This window comes from Petaurus breviceps, unplaced genomic scaffold (assembly GCF_028583685.1).
Source record: "Petaurus breviceps papuanus isolate PSGF00001 unplaced genomic scaffold, PetGlider_PUasm1.0 76, whole genome shotgun sequence".
In the NCBI taxonomy this organism is placed as follows: domain Eukaryota; kingdom Metazoa; phylum Chordata; class Mammalia; order Diprotodontia; family Petauridae; genus Petaurus; species Petaurus breviceps.
This window is the reverse complement of record NW_027186473.1, coordinates 23,159,729-23,182,845: the sequence shown is the minus strand read 5'-3', so window position 1 is coordinate 23,182,845 and position 23,117 is coordinate 23,159,729. Positions and strand designations below refer to the sequence as shown.

General features: G+C 34.8%; 1 pseudogene; it reads right to left on the bottom strand.

Moving 5' to 3' along the window:
- LOC138174871 (threonine--tRNA ligase, mitochondrial-like) overlaps positions 1 to 23,117 on the bottom strand; it is an 89,954-nt pseudogene that overhangs the window by 5,376 nt on the left and 61,461 nt on the right.

The following is a 23,117-nucleotide window of genomic DNA, read 5'->3' as shown; positions in this document are numbered from 1 at the left end:
AAATGATATTTAAAGAAAAATTCATATTATGTAAAGTCAGTATAATGGAATATTATTATGCAAAACAAAATTATACAGAGGAAGAAATTAGAGGACCAATGTTAGGGAGACCTAAGTCTATCTTCTAATTCTGACACATTCTTGATATATGGTGATTAATGATCTATTTCAGTCAAGGGAAGAGTTTACTGCATTAAAGAAATTATAGTTCTAGGACTATCCCCAAACTACCTCTTTCCCCTAAAATAATGATGAATGTGAGGAACTCAGAGAAATCTGTGAAGAATTGTTTGAAGTGATGCATCATAAAATAGCCAAGACCAAGAAAACACTATATACAATGACTGCAGTAGTATAAACAATAACAATGCTCAAAAGCATTAGTATTCTAATGAATTAGAATAAACAACCTCAGTCATGGAGAATTACTAATAAGGAAATACATTATTTTCCCTCTCTGTAGAGAGATTAAAAGCCATGTATGTGAAATGCTTATACAGAATCAGTTGCACTTGCTGCCTTGGCTTTTCAAAAGTGTCTTGGCTATTAAAAGGCCAGGTTCAAGGAGGGTAAGGAGTGGTGGACTCATTGCTAAATGTCAGTGGGGTAAAACCAAAAGAAACAATAATGGTTTAAGAAAAATAGGAGCATATATTGAATATATAAGCATATATTAACTTATAATTCCATAAAAAAAATTACTATAAAGCATTAAGAAACATACAGATTTCAGGAATCCTGGAAAGCCTATTCCTTTCACTAGGCTCAAAAAGCTTCCAAATATTCTTTATCCTACCCATTATTAGCCCAATCAGAGCCATTCTGCGACTTATCATAGATTTTCCACAGTTAGGCAGGAAGCTTGTGAGACACTTAAAAGGTGGATTTATCACTCAATAGATCTTTATAGTTCCTAAGGAACCATTAATGTCTGTTGTGTGAATGTGTACTTTGGCACACTGCACATCGCCCCTGCACTTTACATGCGCATTGTAAAACTCTTCAAGAAATATCTTTGAAAAGCAGTTATTGCATATCTTTGACAGACACCTCTGGGCATACTTTTGTCCTTAAAGTACCTGGTAAAAAAAAGACCTCAGTGTATTAATCTAATTGTTTGAATTTCCCTCTTAAAGAGGTTTTAGCCTTCTAAAGAAGCAATGGGAAAAAAAAAAATCTAATCTGATATCCAGTATTCAGTTCTATGATATTCACTCACACTAATTTCAAGGGAACTATGGCCTATGTGGAAGAAGCTTTGAAAGGTTTCAGCTGAGTATCAGATGCTGATATAGGCAAATTACTTTGGTAAAGATCAAATCTGAAAAGCAGTCCATATTGTCTACACCTCTTACATTTGCTCAGTCCTGTTACTCAATGTCCCTTTTAGGTGCCTGTGACCTGTTTCCCCCAGGTCTGGAATTCACCATTTCCTCATCTCTCTTTTTTTTCTTAGAGTCTCTAGCTTCCTTCAGGGATCCATTCAGGCGCCACATTATTCATGAAGCCTTTCCTGATACCCTCCCTACTGGTTTTCCCCTCCCATTGAATGAATAAATAAATGTATAAAAAAGCATTATTTAAGCATTTATTAAGCATAAAACATGGGCCAGGCACTATGCTAAGCCTAGTGATACCAATAAAAAATAAAACATTCTCTCCATTCAAGCATTTACATTCTAATAAGTGAAACCAACATGTATAGGGAAGGGGTGACCAAAGAGGAGTGTTTTCATCAGGGAAGTCACAGTGATGTGTAGAGCGTCTAGGTACACATAAGCGGATGATTATATCTCCAAAAAGGAAAAAAAAAAAGCTTTGAATGTGGCTCCTGAGGCACAAGGTTGATAAGAAAGCAATTCATGGCCATGTCATGAGGAACTATATTAGGAAATTAAACACCAGAGTATGAAAGACACTTTAGCCTCACTCAAACATGAGATACTTTTCAAAGCCCTTGCCCCATTTAGATCATTCAGGGAAAGCTACAGGGGACCTTTCATAAAAGGAAGATGTTCCATGGGCTCAATATTTATGTGGACTCTTTCAGTAACCTTTAAGTATAATACTGTAAACAGGGTCAAATGTAAAACCTTAGAGTTCCTGAACTATGACATGTTATTAACATCATACAATATTAGGACCCCAGGGGGTGAAAGATACATCTTTTCTACTGATGGTGATGAAGCAATGTTGGAGTACTTCCTTATTCCAGATTCCCTTACAATAACCCTGTGTTAGCTGTGAAAAAGACTTAGCAGCTTAAACTGAACTACAGAAAACTAAGCAAAATCATCAGTCCTATCTTTCCAGACATCCCTGATTTCATCAAGGTGGTAGACCACATAGGCCAGGCCCAGGAGGAATGATATGAGGATATTAACTTTGCTAATGTTTTGTTTTTGTGTTCTCTTTTGTTTTCTCCATTCCTGCAGATGAAATTAGTTAGAATCAGATTGCTTTGTACCCAGGAAGGAATACAATATACTTTTGACATCCTTCCCCAGAGTTACCTGAGCTTTTCTTCATATTGCCACATTAAAAAGTGAAGAGACTTGAAGGAGGCCTCCCTTACTGAGGATACAAGTGTATACCACTACATTGATGACATAATGTTGACTGGACCAGATGAGGCCTCAGTGACAGAGGTTCTATAACTAACAGTAGCCCATATGAAGGACTGGTGTGCGTTTGGCAGGGGAGGAGGGAGCAGGAATGGAATCTAAGAAAATCAAGAGCCCAGCCAATTCACTCAAATTTTAAGGAATACGGTGGACAGGAAAAACCCAGAGGTAAGAGACACAGTCTAATAAGCAACTAATAACTTGTTTCCTCACAATGTATAAAAGAAACACAGAGATTTACTAACTTTTAGATTTTTTTTTTCGATTTTAGAAAAAACCTATTCCCTATCTGGATATTCTAATTACCAAATTATTGATAATCCAAGATCTTGCAAGTGAAGCCCAGAGCAGGTCAAAACTCTATGATATGTAAAGTAGGCTATCAAGCAGTCTCTTCCTGGGGCCCTTATGACCCTGCAATGCCTATGTTTCTGAAGATCTCTATCCACAAAGACCAGAATTGAAGCTTTTGACATGCCTCAAAGAGTGATCAAAATAAACCACTTTAGAAATCTGGAGCTCCACACTCCCCTGAGAAGTCACTCGCTAGACTGCTTTGGAAATGAAGTTTCTTGTCTCTTAAGTCACCCTTTATTCAGAGTTGTCTGTTATGTGTTGGGTAACACAAGAGGTGATTTTTGCAAGATGGGTTCTGTTGCTAAATAGAAACAGTACATTAGAAATTAAACCTTTCCGTTTCCTTTTGTTGTTACTGCTCCTTATAAACAGGTACTGACTATGGCAGAGACTGATGTCTGAAGTCTAGACCCTAGAACCCTGCCTCCTCTGCTGGCCCAGTGGGGTCTGCTTGCTACATTTGCTATAAAAGAGGCATACTCAACTAGACTTAAGAAAACACTAATTTTCCACTTTACAACAAATAACACTGAGGCAAGAATTGGTAGCCATGCCAGAAGTGTTCATATACAGGCCCTTATCTTCTGGAGTTACTTCTGCTCATATCTAATTCATATCAGAAGAAATCTATGACTAAGCCTGAAACATAAACTTCTATGCTCTGATTCCAGTGTTTTTGGTACTGCTCTGGCTCTTCACTATTTTGCTTTAGAAGACCAACTAACAATTTCAAAGATATGGCATCACCATCATATGAGCCATACAATGGAACGTCAAGACTTGGTCTTTCCAAATTGGTAAGGAAAGGTTTATGATTTCTGTCTTTTTTCCTTCTTACCTTTTCATTGTTGTATTTGTTATTATTTCCTTTTTTGTCCTTTTCTTTTCCTTGGTACTACCCATAACATGAAGAATGCCTAGACATTTAAATGGTGGAAGGTCCTTTAGAAGATCATTAGGACTCTGTCATCAAGGGGGAGGGGATTGTGATAGGACCAGGATTTTCCCTGACTTCCTTTTCACCCCATAGAATCTGATTGGCTCTAGTTTCCCTGATTCAATGTATAACCTGGAGGTATGAAATGTTCCATACTCATTTAACCAGAACCTCTCAAAATTTGTAGGTCCCTGACATCAAGTACGTCACTATATTCTGATGAAATATTGACCAGAGGTGTTTTCAAATGGAGATGAAGGAGGCCACATTCAGAGAAGCTAAATGCCATTGTATCCTTGCTTTTTATCCTTTATTTGTTTGTACAAAATGAACTTTGTTCAATGACTCACAAATGCCTCATTTCATTACAACATCAAAACAAAATTAAATGTACACTGGAGTTAAAGTGGATAAATTAAGTTCACTATCTATTTCCTTTCAAAGAAAGGCTTTTAGGGTATGGTGTGTAAAAGGTTACTTCACAATATTTTTGCAGGAAAAGGTGCCATCTGATTACATATTTTGATCACACACATATATCTTCATATTATCTCTGTCTACCTGATGAGGGATGGCTCACAATAGGTTCAGCAGGAACTCTGATCTTTATCTTAAGACCAGAAAACCTGCAATTCAATCTTGAAAGAATTCAGCCCAAGCCAACTTGGAGTCAGTGTTGTAAAAGTTTATTTTATGCTTTACAGCAGGCAAGGGTCCTTTGCGGGGACCTGCAAGTTTATTGTTAGGCTGTACAGCGGGCAAGAGTCCTTTTAGGGGACCTGCAATCTCAAAGGGGTAGAATTAAGATTTTTATAGGGAAATCTATAGTAGACCCGGTGCCAATTATGCTAACTAGGTGATTAAGGGTGGGACTAGGGAGAAGTTAATGTGGGGCCAGTGTTTAAAGTAACATGCATTTTTAATGTAACTGCGCAGGCGTATTGCCCATGATTCACTGGGAAAAAGCCCAAGGGGGAGCTTCCTAGAGGTGTGATTTTAAGCTTGAAATGTCACTGTCGGCTAGTGGTCAAGGGCTGATGGAGAAGTGCCCAGTCTGCCACCCATCAGTGTCATGTTTGACAAGATTGATGTCTGGGAACCAAGGCTAAGGAGTTAACCCAGAGATAGGGTCCTGAAGGATTCACTGAGGCAGCCAAGGAGTCAACCTAAAGATAGGGTACCGAAGGATTCATGGGGGCAGTGGGGATATACAAGGGGGAAATAATAGTTGCCTAAGCTGGAATGTTTATAGATACTTTAGTGAAGGATTCATAAGAATAGCTTGTTATTATTCCAAGCTGAGATAAACAATTCATGAGTTGTTGCTGGGCAGAGTTATTGCTCTGAAGTTGGGGTGGGGGGGTGGTGGGGATGGGGGGTATCATTTTACAAACTAGTTTTACAAATTGATGTTACAAATTGATTTTACAAACATAGATCCCAAGCATTCATTCCATCATACCTATCTATTTTTTGATATTTTAGTCATGTTTCAGTCTATTCGACTCTCTGTGACTTTCTGTAGGGTTTTCTTGGCAGATACTGGAATGTTTTACCATTTCCTTCTCCAGTTCATTTTACAGATGAGGAAACTAAGGCAAACAGGGTTAAATGACTTGCCCAGGGTCACACAGCTTGTAAGTATCTGAGTGTGGATTTAAACTCAAGAAGAAGAATTTTCTCCAAACCCAACACTCTACCACTGTCCCACCTAGCTGAACCTCTAATCGATCTCTCTAGCTATCCATCTATCTATTTGCTCTCCTGAATTTTTTAATTCAAGGATGTTATAAATTTTGAGTTTTTTACCCTCAATGCTTGGAAAGACTGCCTGATATATTGGGAGTCATGGTAAGCACTATGAACTTCTTTGCAAAACCTAAAATAATAATGATAATTATCTCAAACAGAGACTACGTAGAGAGATTTGCCTGTATTGGTTTGAATTAATTCTATTTACACACTTGATGAATTATTCATTCACACAAGTACTACGCTCTTTAGAAGAGAATATATTACTGCTGAGTTTGGAAAGAGGGAATAAAGGATGGAAAAAAAAAAGTCTACCATACATAGAGGCAAAGTAAAGTAGAGGATATAGCAGTATTCTAGATGATATAGATACACGTTAGGATCCTTCAGACCCTATACCTAACACTCTTCCCTCAATAGTAATTTAAGCAAATTAAATTCACCAGAGTATTCTCAATGTTTAATGACCAACTGATTTGCTTGAAACATATTTTCTTCACTCTCAGTGCTCATCTTCATGTTTACTTGGCCTCTATAAAGTGGGTCAAGGAAGAAAAATATGATATGCTGAGAGATTTTTTTAAAGACAAAACTTATTATAAAACTATAAATTTTGAGCTAAAAAAGGCATTAGAGGCAATGGAATACAATCTCTTCATTTTATAGATGAGGAACTTGACTCAAAGGCATGCTGGTAAATGTTAAAAGTATGCTTCCTGGGGTGGGGGGTGGGGGATATATCCACACACTTGTATTACTAGACTAAATTTTTAAATTTAATCACTGTTAATTTTTTTTGTTACTTCCTTGTCTAAACAACCAATGACAACAACAAAAATAAATCAAATCCTGATTTAGAAGGAAGAAAAGAAATGATCATTTATAAAGCACCTATGAAATTCCAGACTTTTTGCTAAGTGCATTAAAAATATCTCATTTAATCCTTACAGAAAATGAGGAATTATGTGTTATAATTACCCCCATTTTACTGTTGAAGAAACTGAGGCAAACAGATCTTTTTGTTTTTGGTTTTTTTTGGCTTTTTGTAGGGCAATTGAGGTTAAGTGACTTGCCCAAAGTCACACGGCTAGTAATTGTGTCAAGTGTCTGAGACCGGATTTGAATTGAGGTACTCCTGACTCCAGGGCCAGTGCTCTATTCACTGTGCCACTTAGCAGCCCCCGAGGCAAACAGATCTTAAGTGAATTGCCCAGGGTAACAAGGCTAGTAAGTAAGACTGTGATTGAGCTCATAATCTACTGTTACCTAGATGCGTCTACATTTGCTGAATTTCCATAATTAATTGCACTCAAAATTTAACAATTGGGCTCTTAAACTGCCAGTTCAAGCTGGCTCCCACACACCCCTGCTACTTAGGTACAAAAGTAATTATTGAGGTCACACAGCTAGTAAAAAGTCAGAGGCAAGATATGAAGCTTTCCTGAAGCTATGTCTTGGACTCTACAATATTAAAATGATTATTAAATGTAATTTTATTTAGATATTACTACTTCAGAATTAGAGAGGACGCATGTTTGCTTCTATGGGAAAAGCAGAATCCCATGGGCCTAGAGAAAATGGATTAACATCACTGTCCAATTCTTCATTATTAGTATGAGATAGGGCAAGTGAAAGTCCCCTAGGCAGCACAGGGAATAGAGTGTCCAACCTGGAGTCTGGAAGACTCATCTTCCTGAGTTCCAATGCAGCCTCAGACACTTACTAGTTGTGTGACTCCTGACAAGTCACTTAACTCCTGTTTGCCCCAGTTTCCTCATTTTTAAAATGAACTAGAGAAGCAAATGGCAAAGCCCTCCAGTATCTCTGCCAAAAAAGCAAGAACAAATGAGGTCATAAAGAGTCAGACACAACAATGGGCAAGTGATAAAACTTTCTTAATGGGCAAGTGACAAAACCTCATTAAGCTTTAGTTTTCACATCTTTAAAATGGGGTGGTGGGGAGAGGGGAGAATTAGATCACTTCTATTGATTCTTCCAAATCTAAACCCTGAGCTCTAAAAGAGTTAGTTGAAAGATCATCACAAGGAAATAGTAGGGAAGAAGAGGTATCTTCTTTTAAGAAAGAAGAAACTATATATCATTCCAGTAATGTTTCCCTTACTTACTTCTCTTGCTTTATAGTCTGATTGCATTTTTTGTATTTTTAAAGGTTTAATCCCCATGACAATGTTTTTCCTATTTATTCCTATGTGCTCTAATCCATTCCTCATCTGTTCCTTTCAGAGACAGTGGCATGGCAAATAGCTAAAATGAGTTTCCATGGAAATTCAGAAGCAATGAAAGTACTACGTTACAGCAAATTAACATCTTCACCCTTTAGAAATAGGACTGATCACTCTTAGTTTTGATTGCCCACTATGTCTTTTTGAATTTTAGTTGAGTGTTACATACTGAGTGTTGACTCAGTATTTCCTGTGGGAACTAGGTGAATGTAACATTACTACCAAGGCATTGGGTCAGATGCAGGGGAAGGAAGGAAGTAGATGGAGGGATGCCAGGGATAGTTAAATGGACAGTTGAGCTCCTGCTTTCACCACCAGAATGGAAGGAAAGCTAGTACCTTGATGCATACACTGCCAATACAGAAGTTTTATTTCCCTCCCAACACCTTACTTATGGTTGTCAATTATCATTTCTCTACCACCACCATCTTTACCACCAAAACCACCAAAAAACTCTATAATTATATAATTGTTGTGATTGTGGTTAACATTTATTTTTTGACCAAATATCCCAAAGATATACTGTCAGAATTCCTGGGGTAAAATGCACAAAAATATATCTAATTCTTCAACTTTTTTCCACTCTAGGGATCCTGAGCTGTTTATGGAGGGGAGTGAGGAAAATGGGAAGCCAAGAATCTGTCATCACTATTGAATTTTCAGTACCATTATGATAAGGACTTGTTCAACATAGTTTTTTTTTTCTTAATGAATCATAAAATTTTGGGGCTGGAAAGCAATCAATTAATTAGTCTAGTAACCTTATTTTACAATTGAAGACACATGATATGTTAGTGAGAGAAACAGGATTAGAATCCATGCCTTTGTCATATACTTAATCCACTATTTAAAGGATCCTTGATTTTATCAGTGTGGGTACATCTTCTACAAATAGAGATAGCAATCCATCTCCTACATGGTAAATGGTCTTTGAAAGTTACTATATCATCATCACCCAATGGCCAGTCTTGTGATCATCCTTGAATTGAGCTAGGCTGGTTCTAGATGACAGGCATGTACTTTGATGTTTGGACCCAAAGTGACATGATTTTCATCTTTGTAGAATCAGCTTGCTAGAATTTATATTTCCTAACAAAGTCTTTGAGAACCCCGGCCCTCTTCCTGCAATAATGAAGGATTAGAATAGTATATATCTAGTGATTCACAGTTCAAATATTTTTATTCTGATTTGAATCCAACTAAATGAGGAGTATGAAAGCACAGGTGAAGGATTCTAGTTTTTCAGTGTTTTAATTACTTGGAATTTTGATGTAAGTTATTACAAAATAATTATATATTATAATAGTTATGTATACATGACATAAATATAATATCTATTTATTTATTAATTTCACCTTATATATCGGAGTTTTATTATCTGTAAAATTAGGATAGCAATCCCTGTCATGACAACTTTACACATTTATTCTTTGGCTCAAATGCCTTTCCCAACCACTCTTAATTCTGATGCCTTCTCTCTTTTAATTATTTTCTGTTTATCCTGTATGTCATATTTTTGTACAAATGTGTTTGCTTTTTATCTCTCCCCTAAAATTGTGAGCTCCTTAAGGAGAAGAACTATCTTTTTCTTTGTTTTATCCCCACCTTTTAGCACAATGCCTGGTTTAATAAATAGTTATAAAGTCACTGAAATTTTTTTTGTCTATAAAGCATTTTGCAAACTTTAAACAGTTATAAAAATATCAATTTATTATTATTTTATCATCATTTCAAATATAAATGGTTTGGGGACAAGTTCCTATAGTATTATCATTTTATGTTTACGTTTTAATGGGTAAAGAATTATCGTTTAGAAATTTTGACATTTTTGTGATATTGTTTCTAAATATTCATTTAATGCTATTCTTTTTTTGCCACCTACAATGAAATAAAAAATAGCTTCTAATGTTTTCTTACAAAATCTGTACCAGTCAATGCCTAGATTCTTCAAGGATGGTCTTTATGTTATTTCAGATGCCAATGAGCTATATCACTGTCATAAACCATTCTTTTACTTTAAATAAATATGCATGATTCAGTAAATCTTTGACATTTTTGTGGATTCTAATAGAGGGTCTTTGTTTCCACTCTTTTATCTTGGTCATTTTATAATTGCCATTGTATTAATGATTAAGTCAACTACAGTAACACAAGTTGAGTGTTATTTGCCTATTGTGATCTTTTACTCTTTTATTTTCTTTTTCACCTCAAATGCCTGTTCTAGAAATTTTAGCTTGTTTGTGATATGATATAAAATCTATCATTACTCTTCTTTGGCTTTGAGGAAGAAATGTTGGTCTTTACAGACCTACATTTGAGTAGTGATTTCACTAATATTGCATGGGGTTTTCTTTGGGTAGTTTCTAATTCTATTATCCATCTGAAGTATTCTAAAACTGTATGTTAAATGGCTTCTTAAATTTTGAGCTTTAAATTCTCTTTCTCCCTGCCATCTACTGAAAAGGCAAGTGAAATGATATTGATTATACATGTGAAATCATGCAAAACATACTTCCATATAAGTGATAATAAAGAGAAAAAATAGAAAATAAGAAAATTATACTTCAATTTGCATTCCACATTGATCAGTTTTTTCTCCAGAGAGAGATAGTATTTTCTTCATCATGAGTCCTTTGGATTTGTATTGCAGCACTGTATTAGTCAGAGTACCCAAGTCTTTCATAATTGGTCACCATTCAAACATTGCAGTCACCATGCACGATGATCACCCAAGTTCTTCTCAATTGACTTTGTATCATTTCATATGTCTTGTCATTTTTTTTTCCTGAAACCACACCCTCATTATGTCTTATGGCTCAACAGTACTTCAACAAAATCATATCCCACAGTTTGTTTAGCCTTTTTCCAATTGATGAGAATTCCTCTAATTTCCAATATTTTGCCATCACAAAGAATGTGTGTGAATGCATGTATATATGCATACATGCATATGCATGTATGTTCAAGGGCATGTGTATATCACATACATGCACACAAGTGTCTATACATGTGCATAAATTCATATATGCACAGAGGCACACATGTGTGTACGTATATGTGCACATGTGTGTATAAGTACAAATGTATTGACTTGTGTGTATATTTTATATATTATTTATATGTGTGTGTGTGTATACATATATATATATATATATATATATATGGAGAGAGACAGAGTATTTATTTTTCCTTTTCCTTTGATCTCTTTGGTATACAGACCTAGTAGTGGTATTACTGGGTCAAAGGGTATTATAAACGTATAGCCCTTTGGACATATTTTCAAATTGTTTTCAAAAATTGTTGAACTATTTCACTACTTCACTAACAGTTTATTAGTATATTTTCCCTCATCCCCTCCAGTACTTGTCATTTCTGATAAGTGTGAGGTGGTACCTCAGAACTATTTTAATTTCCATTTTTCTAATCAATAGTGATTTAGAGCATTTTTTTCATGTCTATAGAAAGTTTTTATTTCTTCTGAAAACTGCTATTCATGTCTTTTACCATTTATTAGTTAAGGGATAACTCTTATTTTTTTATAAATTTGACTAAGTTTCTTACATAGTTGAGATATGTGGTCTTTATCAGAGAAAAGTATTGTAATTTGTTTTTTGGTATTGCTTCATTTTCTACTTTATGATTTAGCAAAATGTAATTTCTTTGATTGTCTCTTTCACTTAGGTAAATTTTTTGCATTGTCTAAGATCATGTTTGGTACCAGTTACTTTTTTCCTTCAGTTAGACAATAAGAGACATATATATTAACACTTTGGGAGTCTTCCTGTTTCAAATGTGTCTCTCATAAAGAAAATATTTTTGGATTCTGGTTTCTAATCTATTTTGCTTTCTCTTTCCATTTTATAGGTGAGTCTATCACATTCACATTCAAAGTTATGATTACTAATTGTATATTTCCACCATCCCATTTCTCTCTCTCTCTCTCTCTCTCTCTCTCTCTCTCTCGCTCGTCCCTCTTCAAAAGTCTGTTTTGCTACTGCTTTATTGCCTTCCTTAATCTGGCCTTGCTTTTATCACCTGTCCCTTTCTCTTATCCTCTTTCTCTCCTATTTCTCTATGGGGTAAGATAGGTTGCTATATGAAACTGGATGTATACATATATTCTTCCCTTTTTGAATCAATTCTTATGAGAGTGAGGTTCAAACATTGCATGTCATCTTCATTCCCCACCCCACCCCTAATACTTTACAAATGCTTCCTTGCATGGCTGTTTTTTATGAGAATAATTTCCCCGTTCTCTTCCTTCACCCTTCTTCCTGTGAAATCTCTTTTTCACCCCTTCTTTTTTTTAAGATCTTGCCAACATAATTGAACCACACTGATGTGCTCTGTTTACATAAACTCCTTTTAGTTTCCCTAATGATAAAGTTCTTAGGGGTTACATGTATCATCTTTCCATATGAATGTAAAAAATTTAAACTTATTGAGTATTATCATTTTACTTTCATATTTATCTTTTTGTGAGTATCTTGGGTCTTGTGTTTGAATGTTAAATTTTCTATTCAGATCCCGTCTTTTCATCAATAATGCTCTCTTTCATTGAATATTAATTTTTTCCCCTGAAAGTTTATACTGTTTTGCTGGGGGTGGTGATTCATGGTTGTCATCCTCCTCCTTAACCTTCTAGAATATTTTATAATCCAAGCCCTCTATTCTTTTAATGTAGAAGCTTCTAAATCTTGTATTATCCTGTCAGTGATTCCATGATATTTAATTTTTTTTTTCTTTCTGGCTGCTTGAAACATTTTTTTTTTCATTAACCTGGGAGCTCTGGAATGTAGCTATAATTTTTATGGGATGGTTTCTGTTTTTGTTTTCATTTTGGGATCTATTTCAGGAGGTGGTTTCAAAAATTTAATTTCTATTTCACCCTCAGGATCTAAGATATTGGGTATTTTTTTTTCTTCATGATTTTGTGAAATATGTTGTCTTGGCTCTTTTTTTCTTTTGATCCTGGCTTTCTGGTATTCTGATATTTCTTAAATTGTGTCCTAGATCTATTTTTTCAGGTGAGATATTTCACATTTTCTTCTATTTTTTCATTCTTTTCATTTTGTTTTACTATTACTTGAGGTTTGACAAAGTCATTAACTTCGACCAACTCAGTTTTAATTTTTAAGGAATTATTTTCTTCAGTTAACTTTTGAACGTCTTTTTGCTTTTGACCAAGTCTGATTTTAAGGTATTATTTTCATCTGTATTTTTTGTGACTCTTTTACCAAGCTATTAATTTTCTTTTCATAGTTGTCTTTAATTAATCTCATTTTCCACCAATTCCATCCACCACTCTTACCTCTTTCTTTAATTGTTCTAGAAATTCTTGTTTGCCTTAGGTTCAATTGGCATTTTATTCCAGGATTTGGTAGTATGTGCTTTCAAATTTTTTTCTTCTGAGTTATTGTCTTGGATTTGCCTGCCACAGTAGTAACTTTTTATATTCAAGTTCTATTTTTCTTGTTTGCTTATTTTTTCTAGCCTATTTTTTTGTTTTTCCACATTCTTTTAAAAAGTGTATTTGACATTTTATTTTTCCAAAATGAATGTAAAAACAATTTTAACATTCATTTAAAATAATTAAGTTTCAAATACACTCACTCTTTCCCATCCTCCTAAATTGAGGAGGGGAACAATTTGATACAGGTAATGCAAAACATTTCCACAATAGTCATGTTGTAAAAAAAAAAAACACAGATGCCCTAAAACAAAACAACAACCATAAACTAGAAAAAGACAGTTAAAAAGGTATGCTTCCATCTTGAGACTCCATCAGTTCTTTCTCAGGAGATGGATAGGATGTTTTATCATAATTTCTTTGGAATTGGCTTAGATCATTTTATTGCTGAGAATAGCTAAGACATTCACAACTGATAATTGTACAATATCATTGTTAATGTGTAAAATGTTCTCCTATTGTTGCTCATTTCACTTTGCATCAGTTCACATTAAGTCTTTCCAGGGTTTTCTGAGAAGATCCTACTTGCCATTTTTATAACACAATAGTATTCCATAACAATCATATACCACAACTTGTCCAGGCATTCCCCAAATAATGGACCTCCCCTCAATTTCCAATTCTTTACCACCACTCAAAGAGCTGCTATAAATAGGTGTGTGTGTGTGTGTGTGTGTGTGTGTGTGTGTGTGTGTGCTTTTACTTATTTTTTACCTCCTTGGTATACAGACCTAGTAGTGGTATTGCTGGGTAAAAGGGTGTGCACAGTTTTATAGCCCTTTGGGCATAGTTTAAATTGTTCTCCAGAATTACTGGGTCACTTCACAACTCCACTTGCAGTGCATTATTGTCTCAAATTTCCCACATTTTTCCCAGTATTTGCAATTTTCCTTTTCTGTCATGTTAGACAATCTGATAGGTGTGGGATGATAATTCAGACTTGATATAATTTTCATTTATCTAATCAATAGTGGTTTAGAACATTTCTTCATATGACTATAGATAGCTTTGATTACTTCATCTGAAAACTATCTCTTTATATCCTTTGACCATTTATCAATTGGAGAATAGTGCTTATTTTTTTTATAAATTTGTCTCATTTCTCTATATATTTGAGGAATGAGATCTTTATCAGAGAAAGGTGCTGTATTTTTTTAAAGTTATGATTACTATGTATTTCCTTCTACCCTCTTTTCCTCCTGTTCATCCTACTTTGTCTCTCCTTTCACCCTGTTCATTCTCAAAAGCATTTTGCTTTTGACTACTGCCTTTCTCCTATACCATCCCTCCCTTTCTTTTATCCCCTTATAGAGATCTCTATATACAACTGAGTGTGTGTTATTCTCTCTTTGAGCCAATTCTGCTAAGAGTAAAGTTCAAGTGCTCCCTTTCACCTCTACCATCTTCCCCTTCACTATAAAAGCTCTCCCAATCTATTTATTGAATGAACCTCATGTTAAATTTGGGCTCTGCTCACCTGGCGATGAGGAGACACTGTGCCAAGCCTCATGCTTTTTTGTGCTACCAACATCAAAGCTAGTTCTGGGGGCCTGTAACTTTTTACTGCTTCTTAGGTGCTGTGGTCTGGCAGAAGTATGATCACATCTTGGTCGGTACCCTGGTCTTTATCCAGGAATGGACCCTGCTACTCGGAAGTTGCAAGCACTAGCACTCCTCTTTTCCTTCAAATTGGGTATTGGCAATCAATTTCCATAGCACCCTATTGTATACCAGGTGCCAGCAAAGGGTCAACCATAATATCTTTCTAAGCAATTGTCATTCTTCCTTACTGTCTCTGGGCTGAGAGTTCCAGAAGCTACTACTTCTGCTGGTGCTGCTACAGCACTCTAAGCTGGCCCCCACCCTGATGTCATTGACCTCTCTGTTCCTGACCTCCTAATTTGTCTTATGCTGGAAAAATGTCTCACCCTGACCCTTTTTTTGTCTTTATCACTCCAAAATTTTATTTGAGGCATTGTTTTCAAATTATTTGGAGGGAAATGTTGAGCAAAGCTGGGCTGCTGCCGCTTACTGTGGCATCTTGATTCCCCCTGGGTGGGAGAGGGTTTAGATAGGATAGGAAAGAATTTGGAACTGAAAATAAAATGAGATAGAATTTTAAAAAGGTTAAGATAGTATTATATTGGTGCTAATTATTCATAGTCTTGAGAAAGGCATTGTGAGATCTATATTTGTCATAACACTTTTATAAATTAAATTAATAATTTAATCTCATTTCTTATATATGCATTTTTCATTATTTTTAGTTCCATGCAAACATAGTGTGAATGTGAAGTAATGCTGAGATCCCAGATGAGTCGACATCCTTTTTCCACTGCAAATCATAGTCTTAAGAATGCTGATTGTTACAGTCCTATAAATGGCCAAGCTGCTATCCTTCAGGCACATATTTCACTCTCCTCTTTTCCAGCCAATGAAGACAAGAATATACAGTGGTATCCTATAGTAATTGTATGTAGAGGTTCAAAATCTTTATTGAAAGACAAGTTTTTATTCTTACCAAAAAGAATATCATTTTTTGCAACTTTTTAAGGTCTTCATAAAAATAAACAAGTGACAATGTGCAATGGGGGTTAGGATGAGAGAGTTTAAACTTTCATCCTAGATTGGCCTTGAGTAAGACATTGAAATATGTGCAACCTCAGTTGCCCAATACTAAAAGAGATATTAATTTACAATTCTTGCCTACATGCAAGTATTTTCAATTATCATGCATTTATTTTTTTACCCTCATATTTTCCTACCCACTCTGGGGAAAAACAACAGCAACAATATGGAAAAATAGTAAAACAAAACTCTTGTAGCAAATATTTATAGTCAAACAAAACAAATTCCCATATGCCTAAAATTTGTGTCTCATTCTGCTTCCTTTGTTCATCACTTCTGTGTCAGGAGGTTAGTAGCATTACTCATCATGAATCCTCTGGAATTACAGTTGATCATTGCAATGACCAGAGTTGTTAAGTCTTCAAAATTATATTTTTAATAATATCATTTTTCAATATAAAAATGACTACTTACTTCACTCTGAATTCCATTTTATACAATTAAAGAATACCCTCCACCACCTCTAGCCATCCAATAGGTTACTAAAAAGATGTCCTCTTTTCACTGGCACTTTTAGTTTGCATTGAAATGCTGAAATAATCATTAAAATTAATACTTTGTTCTTCATTAAGTTTCTATTAAAAATTCCTAGGGAACATATTTTTGAAACCTTTGAAAGTCCGATTAGTCACTTTCTATGTCTATGTGTGTATATATGTTGTGTGTGTGTGAGTATACGTGTGCATGCTCACATATGGGGACCGAAATACTCTTTTCATTCATTTCCTTGACAAACGTGAGTTGGTATGTGGTTTTTTTTGTTGTTGTTTTTTCTTTTTTGATATGTGGAAGGATAACTAAAAATTCACTGGAGAACTGGGGAGCAGGGGTATATATGTTATTTGTATTGACATAGTTCATATTTCAGTCACAACCTGAAAAAAAGAACCAGATTCTATTAATTAGCAGTGTCCCATTCTTTGATCAAATCGAATTCTTCCTCCTCTACGACAGTGTTCACTACAAGGCATTTGGAGAGAAGCCCCCTAAAATTTCAGATTATCACAGCATTAGGATAACTGTGCTAAGACTTGTTCTATGTACCCCACTTCAGTGACCTTATACATATCTGTGTACCCCCCAGCGATGACACTATGACCCATCCACAATGTTTTACCCAGTGCTACTCTTATCCTTTTCACAAGTCTACCACACCAGGTCCATCTAAAATGCTAGGGGTTTCCCATTAGTTTTCTTGGTCTATATAGCAATCAATATCATTGGGGAAAAAGGTTGTAGGTGAGGGAAAATTGTTCTTTTATATAGCAGTTTAAGGCCACAGCCTAATCATCATATTTACCGAATTTTAACAACTCTGCTATCAATAGCAAAAGCAGACTTGATGAATATGCATTGTGCTGTGGTCCTTATCGGTCATACCAATCACTGCATTTGTTTTAGCATGTGAAACCTGATTTATGACCATTGTCAACAGCATATCAAGCACAACCCTCATTAAGGGAGCTAAACTAACCTTTGCTATGGGAAATGTAGACTTTCCCCTTCCTTGCTTTTCTGTCTATTCATACAGAGCCGAGATTCTCATCCAAAGAATTTATTTGTCCTCTATTCTCACATCCTACTTCTAGCTAGTCCAAACAGCTTACATCTCTTTCAGAATTCTCTGTTCCTACATGCATGATGTACCAGTGACCTTAACTTCATTGGTATTCAGTAAATGTCAGAGATATGCTTGCCTCAGCTGCCTGGGCCCTGGTGAGCAGGTGGAAAAATGACCAGTTGAAAATGAGTTGTTAAGACCACTACAGTGAAAAGATTGATGCAATTAATTTTTCATTATGCACAGCGTCTGCGGATTCTAATCAGTTTGGATTGTTCCTCCTTTGAGGCACAAATAAAATGCAAATGGGTTTGGAATGAAAGGAAGTGTTCTTTATGGTATAGACTTCCCAGGGCTGCAAAATGGCTCAGAACTAATCTGTGGCATGAGAAATATTTTATGAATTTGGCTCTGGCAATGTCAATTCTTTCTTGGAAATTTGAACCATACCAACTGCCCATGACATCTTATAATGACAAAAAGAAAAGAAAATGTTATGCTTATGAAGACAAACCTTTCTTGATGAAGCTAGCAAAAGATTTAGTTAAGAAAAGAGGTTATACAAATCAGTTTGGCATGGATAATCTAAAAGTGATAGGAATTCTTAGGAGATGCATGATGAATACCCTCTCTAGATAGTGATATTTTAATACTGGTAATTCCTAAAGCATTATGAAAATAAGATATGAATTCTCTTCAAATTTGTTTCCCTGAATAGGAATTATTTTTTCATCTTTCCATGTAGAATGCCTGTATGTACTGCTATGAACTATACATTTAATAATCTTTCTATTAGGATGATTATATAGATAAAGGGTTCCTAATTTGAAGATGACAGATGTCTGTGGCTAGATTTTAGGGAGTCTTGAATTTGGATCGAAAAAATGCATCGACTTTTATTTTACTTTCTTTCTTTTTCTTATTTTTATATGCTTCTCTTTTGCAACAGTGATTATACGGAAATATATTTTTTATGACTTTACATGTATAATCTATATCAAATTGATTGCCTTCTTAAGGATGGAGATGGGAGAAAAGGAGAGAATTTTGAATTCAAAATTTAAAATTTTACATGTCTTTGAGGTAAAAAAATAGTCACTTTAAAAAACTAAAAAAAATGCATCTCTATTTTCAAGAACCTCTAATTGAAATTTACCACTTCCTTCAATCATTTAAATATGTTGCTCTGAGAAGACATCCATATTATTCACCAAACTGACAAAGGAGGCATCACACACACACACATTAAAAACTCATGATTTAGAGATTGTATTTTAGTGAGAACATAGTCAATAACTTATAATTTCTGTGTTTTTTCTACTTTTGAAACATTGACTCATATTTGAATTAAAATGGGGGCAACAGTAGACAGAAAAATGTATAACTTCTAAAAATAATATAGGCGTTAAAGTTGATTGATGGAATTTCAACAACTTGCTATTACCTCATGGTAAAAATACAATTTCCTTGAGTCAGCTTTTAAAATCCTTCACACTATGATTTCAAAGCATTCTTTTTAGTTTTATTGCTTATAATTTGTCCTTTATTCAATCTATGGTCCAACTAAACGGGCCAGTTTGTTGTCTTCTGAACTCACAATTTCCCACCTCTGTGTTTTTGCACATGTCAGCTTTTATATGTGAAATGTTCTACATCTATTTTTTGAATCTCAAGGTTCCTTCAAGGTTCAGTTCATGTACCATATCCTATGTGAAGCCTTTCCTGAAAGCTTTAGTTGTTATTGCCCTATCTTTTCTCAAATTTTCTTGAATAAACTCATAAGCTTGCATGTTTCATCCCTCTAGCTTCTTGATGTAAACTATCCCATTTTTTTCTTGTCTTTCTACTTCTAATAGGACAGCCTTGTGCATTTTAAATATTTAATGGTTGTCTATTGGATTGGCTTGAATTAGAACCAATTACATTAGCATGGACAAACATTCTCATTTTTAGTAATATATAGCAGACTTGAGTAAGATTTAAAGCACTTAGAATTGTAAAAATTGTCTAGGTCATGCTTTATTTTTTTTCTCTTTTCAGTGATTTGTGATAAGATATTAATATATCATTCTCAAAATGGCTTCATTTCTGAAAGAGAAAGTATGGAATGTGAGTAGACTCTGAGACCCTGTTCTATATGGGTTATAAGGCATTTCACAATATTATTTTGTAACTTTGCTGTTGCTGTTATTATGGTTATGACCAAATTGTGAGAAATATTTCTTTTGTTCACTACTTATTTCTTAAATCAAAGAATAAAGAATTGTTCATCAATAACTGTAATAACAAAGATGATATCAATTTATGGGAAAAAGTAAACAATAATGCTTTCACAGAAACTTCACTTATTCTAGGTTGAAATGTTTCCTAACTAGATTATATCCCAATGCTTCCTTTCAAAATACATTTCGAAACTATGATTTGCTTATATTTTCTGATACTTCTCTACTTTTATTGACAATTATTCAATCAAGCAACACACCTTGGTAGATTGTTGATTGAATGTTAATGTATTAGTGTAGGTGTTGAGGAAAATACAAGTTATGGGACTGGAGGACTCCTGTCAAGGAGTTTGCAAGTGGTAGAGTAATAGATTGGCCTTAGATTCCAGCTCTCACTCAAAGATAAATTGACATATCTAAAAATAAAATCATCAAGTAACCTTTCTTGTAATAGAAGCTACTGAGAGTCAAACCATAGCAGATGGGATTAGTTGTAATCTGTCCTATACTGTGATTTAGAGAGAGTTTATCACAGATTCACAGAAATAAAGAGTTGAAGAGAATGGAGGAGCCATCAAGTCTAATCAGTATACAAAAATCCCTTCCATGATATTGTCAAATGATCATAGAGTATTTTGTCTAAAAATCTCTATTTAGGGGATATCTACAGCATCCATTGCTTAGTACAGTGTCTGGCATAAAGTTCATACTTATTAAATGATAATGGATTTGTTGATTAATGAACAAGGCATTGCACTATGAGATTAACATGTCTACTCATATTCAATCCACTATATACCCTAAAATGTACCAAAAACAAAAGAACATATAATATTGGAAACTGTTCAAAAGAAATATAGTAATAGCTCTTCTGTGAAGTCTCCATTGAGCTTTATGTGGCTATTGTATGATCTCTCTTTAATTTTCTTCATTCTCTTCTTCTTTTTCTATACATTCTGGTTTTCTGAGGGGGAAAAAAGACCTTTTTGCATCTTTAAGGCAGCCGGTGGCAAGTAGATAGAATGCCTGATCAAGTCTGGAGTCTGAGTCTAATCTCAAATCTGGCCTCAGACACTTATTAGCTGCATAACAGTGGGCAAGTCGTCACCTGTTTGTCTCAGTTTCTTCAACTGTAAAATGGGAATAATAACAGCACAGTGTTCTCATGAGGATCAGATAAGATAATATTTACTCAGTGCCTGGCATGTAATAGCTGCTATATAAATAGCTGTCTCTTCCCTTCTTTTCCTTATGAACAGAGAATATTTCATTTGTAATTCTGCATCCACAGTGTCTAGTATAGTATGTTATAGCCAGTCTAGTAGGCACTTAATAGAGGATTGTTGAATTTATTCAAGAGTAGTACCTTATGTTTATATGAGAGGTTTGGCACTGTTTCTTCTCCTCTCTGTAAACCTTTTTTGGTTTGAATTAGTTATACATTTTATTGCAATAAAACCCTGATAATAGAGATTAGCACATTATTGCAACTTTTACTTTTGGGAGAGAAGATATAGGATAAATTATTTTAAAGGAATGTTTTGGCAAAATTTGTGGTTGTTTTATTTAATTGCATTCTAATTGAGTTGAAAGCAATCTTTTTAGATGTTCAGGAACTGTCAACATGCATGCATATTTTGTTAAAGATTTTGCTCTGACACAACATTTGTGTAAATTCAAATATACTCTTATTTTAGGAAATTCAAATAAATATAGAATCATATGGCTTTTAAAAAATCATTCAAAGTACACTGGTTATAGTGAAATGAAACCTACACTTGAAATTAAGATACATATTTTACTTTAAGCCACTAGTAAAATATGAAGTAGTTAAATGGGAAAAAAAAGAGGAGTTACATAAAAGAATCAGAAATATTAAGCACTGGGGTGGCCAGGTAGCACAGCGAGTAAGAGCACCGGCTCCAGTGTCGTGATGACCTGGAGATCCAATCCCGGGCTCAGACACTTAGCACTCACCCAGAAACACCTGGCCATGTAACCTTGAGCAAGTTACTTAGCCCCAATTGCTTTAAAAAAAATATTAAGCACTAGATGAAATTCTCAATTGTGGGAAAAGTGGAAAAGTTAGATAGGCTTCCAGAGGAAACAAAATAGAGCTATAAACTTGAAGCAAATGTCTATCTCTGATATAGTGAAATATATCAATCAGCATTAGGCAAAATTCCTTTCTTTTGAGTATTAGTCAAAAGTCTTTCCTTAAGAATATCAGATCCTTGGGGGAAGGGGAAAAAAGGACAAGGGGAAAAATGCACAGCAGAGAAGAAAAGAAAACTCACAAGGAAGCAAAGAAAAGATGGACAGTTCTCAATATAATGAGTATCATATAGGCTTTCTTGAAATTAAAATTTATTGTTACATATTTTGAATCTTCTCTTATGTTCTGCTATGTACATGGCATGCTTTGATTTCTTTCTAAATTTGTATTTATGTCCCAATATTTGAGTTTATGATATGTTTTTGTTTCTTTTCTCTATCTGTGTTCTGGCATTTGAGTCTAAAATTAAATTTTTTGGGGGAAAAAAGCAAAGGTATGGAAATGGAAAAAGGAATGTAGTATGAGAAAAGTAATAAGAGGTTGTATGGAGAGAAGAAATAAAAATTAAATCTAGAAAAGCCTAAAGGATAGATAATTGAAGTGTAGAAAATAATGGGGAGCCTAATTGGGTTCAACTTTGAATACCAGACTAAGAAGTTTATATTTTATTCTAGAGGTAATAGAGAATCACTGAAAATCTTTAAAAAAAAAAAAAGAGGAATGACAGGAGGGGGCCAGCTAGATGGCACAGTGAATAGAGCACCAGCTCTAGAGTCAGAAAGAACTGAATCCAAATCTGGTCTCAGACACTTGACACACTTACTGTAAGATGTGTGACCTTGGGCAAGTGATTTAACCCCAATTGCCTTGCTTTCAAACTAAAAAAAAAGAATATCAGATATTTGACTTCCCTCAATCATTTTTACTCTTCTTTTTCTTTCTTTCTCTCTTTCTTTTTCTTTCTTTCTGTCTCTCTTTCTTTCTCTCTTTCTTTTTCCCTTTCTCTCTGTTTCTTTCACTTTCTTCCTCCCTTTCTTTCTTTCATTCATTCATTCTTTCCTTCTTTTCTTTCTTCCTTTTTTCCTTCCTTCATCTCTCTGTCTCTCCATCTCTCTGTCTCTGTCTCTCTCTGTGTCTCTGTCTCTCTCTGTCTCTCTCTGTCTCTGTCTCTGTCTCTCTCTGTCTCTCTCTCTCTGTCTCTCTCTCTGTCTCTCTCTCTCTCTGTCTCTCTATGTCTCTCTCTCTCTGTCTCTCTCTCTGTCTCTCT